Here is a 5,239-nt window from a genome sequence, read left to right on the forward strand (position 1 = left end):
GCATGCAAAAAATTAGCCAGATATACTGAGCTTAAGTACCCTAAAATCTGCGTTGAAATGACCCTCTGTTTTTCCCATAAAATACAAAGATTATATAGGGAAATACAACTGGTCAGTTTTGACCGCTTTACGAAGTTTTCCCAGATATGCCGAGTTTTTTATGACACCCCTAGGTGTTCTCCTACCACCTCACAAAATATCAAGGGGGGTCGTCGGAGGAAATTTTTTTTCGTAATAGAGCTCATATAAAGAGAATTTCACTCGCGGTCACTTTATAGCCCTCGTCGAGGGCTTTGAGTGTAACCGACAGTTTTCCCTAAAGGTCAAGCCATTGATCTAGGAGCATGCACAAAATTAGCCAGATATACTGAGCTTAAGTACCCTAAAGTCTGCGTTGAAATGACCCTCTGTTTTTCCCATAAAATACAAAGATTATATAGGGAAATACAACTGGTCAGTTTTGACCCCTTTACGAAGTTTTCCCAGATATGCCGAGTTTTTTGTGACACCCCAAGGTGTTCTCCTACCACCTCACAAAATTTCAAGGGGGGTCGTCGGAGGAATTTTTTTTTCGTAATATAGCCCATATAAGGCGCCGGTCAGTCGAGGTCAGTTTTGACCCCCTGTCCGTAGACTTTTTGCCGAACCGTCACCGGCCCTCGTGTTCTATCGCCATAAGGCACCTTCGTGCCAAATTTGACGCGCCTGCGGCGCCGGGAAGTGCCCTATCGGGCACCCGACGACTTTGCTTTATATATATATATATATATATATATATATATATATATATATATATATATATATATATATATATATATATATAAATATATATATATATATATATATATATATATATATATATATATATATATATATGATTGTATTGCACGAACTATTATAAATATAATAAACTTTAAACTAGTTTGGAATCTATATTAATTCCTCTCAGACATAAAGCAAACCAGTCTCTCAGATAAAAAAGATAGTAAAAGATAGAGTAAAAAAGAAGAGGATGGGTCGCACATTGAACTGAAGGGAAGCTGTCTTTATGACTATGTTAACCGAATAAAGTGTTTAAAATTGGCTGTAAAATAATCATAAAGCCATACCTCGTTTTAAGATCTATATTTGTAAATGTTATACTTGTTTAAGAAATATAGTTTATAAAATAGTTTTATTAGTTGTTTTTTTTAATGTTGGGAAAAAAAATATAATTAGCGTGGATTGATACAGTGCAATGTGGTAGGTAAAACGATGATATTTTAAAAACTATCCTTTATTTATTTTATGCAATGAACGTACTGTTTACTTATTATTATTTTAATCAATAACAGTTTAGAAGCCGATTATAAATTTCCTCTATATTTGTTTTATCTTTCGGTTTGCGGACAAGCTGGGAATATTATAGTCGTTCAATAAATCGAATCAGCCACTTCCGCCGGCGTCCCGACATGGTTCAAATTTGCGCCCTGGGCTATCCTGTGAGCGCTATGGTGCATAAGTTCGGCGCCCCGACAAGTTGCTATTTGATGCCCCGAGCCTTCCCGTGAGCGTTATAGCGCATAAAATCGTTTTATTCAGTGCGATAGACTATGAATATAAAATGGATAAGAAGGGTTTCTAAATGTTATTCATTTTAACACCACTCCCCCCATACTATACATTTCATACTTAATCAATATACCGTTAATAAAGGGATAAAGCTATATAATCTTTTGACTTACCATTGTACAGAAGTATTTGGAGATGTTATTTTCGTCACGCAATAATCTAACTGCTAATTGTTAGTTTAAATAAGCAATCGATACACATCTTAATAAATAAAAGCCCATGTGTGCATTTCTCACTTGCTCTCTCTCTTTCTCTCTCTCTCTCTCTCTCTTGCTCTCTCTCTCTCTCTCTCTGTGTGTGTCTCCGTCCGTCACATTTTCCGAGATTATGATGTAATTATTTTCAGCAGAATGGGAAGAACTTTGAATTTTGTTAAAAATAATACGTTGGGTGCACTAAATATGTAAGGAACAATCAATTTAAGTACAGAAAATAAAAACAAAAACATATTTGTATGTAGAAACACATCTGTGAATGTACTTAAGAATTTTTCTGTGTCCTTACACAATTTTTTCACTTTATAGTTATTTAAGAATTCTTATAAATTAAATTATGTCATTAGAGAAAATTTGAATCTTTTTTTTTATAACAGGCTATGAACGAAGTAAGTATAAATAAATGTTTATTTTAATCATGCATTGTTGATGCTCACATTTGTTTGCTTGATTTCAAATAGAATCATATATTTAATTGGAAGATTTTAAAATATAACGGTAAATGTTTTAAATACATATTAATAAATATTACCTGAGAACTGTTAATATCTTTCCCTACTAAATTTCACCTAAGCAATATATGTTATGTTACAAAGATAACAATCATTAATTAAAAATTATTAATTAAGAAATGTCATTATCCTTACCTACTAAATTTTACTGAAGCAATATTTATAATGTTAGAAAGACAACAATCATTAAGTACAACTAAACATATTTTTTTTCTTTCAGCAAGGTCCAATAAAAATTAAAAAACGTCCGGGCGGTGAAGCTATTGTTGTTCAAGGGTACACAACTAAAAAGAACCCAAAGTATAAAATTACCAATATATTATTGATCCTTCTGTTAACTGCTTATCAGAATTGATGAAAAAAAAAGAACAAGAATATGCGTATAATGGTTTATTTTCAGGATAGCGATTTCACATGAGCTTCATTTTTATAGTTCCATTTCCTTTGCTATGTTTTTAGCTTTGTTTTTATTGGTAACAATTAAACACGACTGCTGTACCGGTCGCAATAGATCTACAGTCAAACATAAGTGAAATGAATTTTACGTGAAGATGGTCAAATGATGTATATCCTACCGGAAATTTTGAAATCTAATGTTTTAAATACGCCAAGGCAAAGGCCTAAATTACAATTCTCTATATTGGCACCCTATAAGAGGAGATTAAGCTTTGTCCTTCTTTTACCAGTAAAGTGGTGTTATCCACATAACAGTGTGTATCATTTTCATTTTTCTAATGCATAGATTAAGGGTCAGTTTCTAGGCTAATTTTAAAACATTATTTTTCCATTTAACGACGATCAAACCTTCTTTTACATTTTACGGGATCTGAATGAAATATTTTCTTAAACAATTTGGTATTAACTTACTTTTGGGACTTTTAAAGCATATGTTTCATAATTTTTTAAAGGTCCATATATATATATATATATATATATATATATATATATATATATATATATATATATATATATATATATATATATATATATATATATATATATATATATGAAGGACATTTTTCCAAAAAATAAAAAATTAACGAAACAATGATAAACTGTTATATGTATTATCTAATAGTATGGCAATCATTATAACATTCACTTTTTTTAATTTTCACACTAACGTAACACTAGTATATTTCTATATGGTTTTACACTCAATTTTCTATTGGAACACTTCGTAGACTTTCTTATGTATCAAACATGGCAAAAGCTGCCGACACGTCTTTCTGTGTCTGTCTCTACGTATATACGTCTGTATATGTGTATATTTGTATGTATGTAAGTCTGTATGTCTGTGTGTCTGTATGCCTGTATGCATATATGTTTCCATAACGACATATAATATATGTATATTAATAAATTCATTTTCGTTATTGTGATATTATTTTCTTTTTAAAGACAACCTATCATCTTGCTGACCATTTTTTCTTTCTCTATAGGATTTAATGTCGACTCGTTTAACATAACAGTATAATAAAAAATCATCAAGTATATTTTTTTTTTAACCGTAAAAATTTATAAACAATGTAATTGTTATGTACGTATGTGTATATTTATAGTATTTTAAGTAGGTAATTTACTAGATCTGCTAACGACAAAGGTTTCAAATTATAATAGAATCATTTCACCGCTTGACAAAGACAAAAAACAAGACAGATGAATCAACTTAAACAAAAGCCTGAAAACGTTCAGCGTTATCAGTTTAAGAATTTATTATCAGTATTTACCTGTTTCATTTAATAGCAATTTCGTTTACAGCTTTTCTCTATACCTTCGATGCCCACCTGCAGTCACTGGAAAAATTGCCACTCACATTAGCATGAAATTGTTATACAACAAGATTAATTATGTGGAAATTGATGGTAACAATTTTGAATATTACGGGAAATTTAACTTCCAAACTAAGCAGGAGTTTAGATTTCAAATAAACACTACTTCAGGAATGACTCTGGTAACTTAACCTTTGTTATATTAAAATAACACAATAGATTTTAAATAAAGGTGTTTATTTAATATATGTTAATAGTATTAAATTAATACATTAATTTTGAATTGCAATGTCAATAATTATTATTTAATCATTTAATCCAGATTTGTATAAACAAAGTATCAGACGAGACACGGTTACATGTCAATAGTTGTTATGAATATTTGGAAGTTTACGGTGATCTAAAAGTATCTAAAGTCGAGGTATTATAAGAGGATTAAAGAGGACATCAATTGTGTTTTAAGCTTTTAAATCTTTTGGTATCGGTATTTTAAGAAAACAAACGAAAAAAATGGGAGTATTAAATTTTGCATCTCACTCACATGCATACAAACAAACACATTAAACATCCTATGCATACAAATTCACACATGCAATGCACATTTACCAAAAAAAAACTTGAAGTTTTGTTTGTTGTTTCATACAAACACTAATAAAAAATTGTTCTTAAAACTTCACTTTAACACACATTTTCTCGCACTCACACTTTTATACACATGAACTAAAAACAATTATACATATTTTTAATTGGAGAAGGGACATAAAGTTAGAGCATTTCTATATTTTTATTCGTTGTTATCGACTACTACTCGTAAAAAGTTTTAAATCATTAAGACTAATTAAAATAATTCTTTATTTGTTTGTATATATGTGAATTAGACCGATTTGCAAATTAATAAAACTAAACTTTAGATTAGAAAGAAAAACTTTATTGAATATATGTTTTGTTTTTGTCTGTGTATACTAATTAATTGATTAAAATACTGTTGTCGTATTTTAAAAAATGTATTGCATCAATGCTGATTAAAAAAAGTATTTTTCAATGTTTAAAAATTTAAAGCATTTAATGTATGATTTTAAAATATATCTTTCAGCTTTAATTTAGTTAGCAAACACTATTTGTTTCCTTC

The 5,239-nt window shown here is 29.7% G+C and overlaps 1 long non-coding RNA gene across 1 annotated transcript; it reads left to right on the top strand.

The window, feature by feature from the left end:
• The first annotated feature begins 2,558 nt into the window (after positions 1-2,558).
• Positions 2,559-4,976, top strand: LOC131937282 (uncharacterized). Its single transcript, XR_009386188.1, has 3 exons — positions 2,559-2,638; positions 4,100-4,292; positions 4,433-4,976. It is a non-coding gene; the product is annotated as an uncharacterized LOC131937282 (long non-coding RNA).
• Positions 4,977-5,239: the final 263 nt, after the last annotated feature.

The sequence above is a fragment of the Physella acuta genome, unplaced genomic scaffold, assembly GCF_028476545.2.
Source record: "Physella acuta isolate Inbredline_101_S28 unplaced genomic scaffold, ASM2847654v3 ptg000206l, whole genome shotgun sequence".
Classification (NCBI taxonomy): Eukaryota; Metazoa; Mollusca; class Gastropoda; family Physidae; genus Physella; species Physella acuta.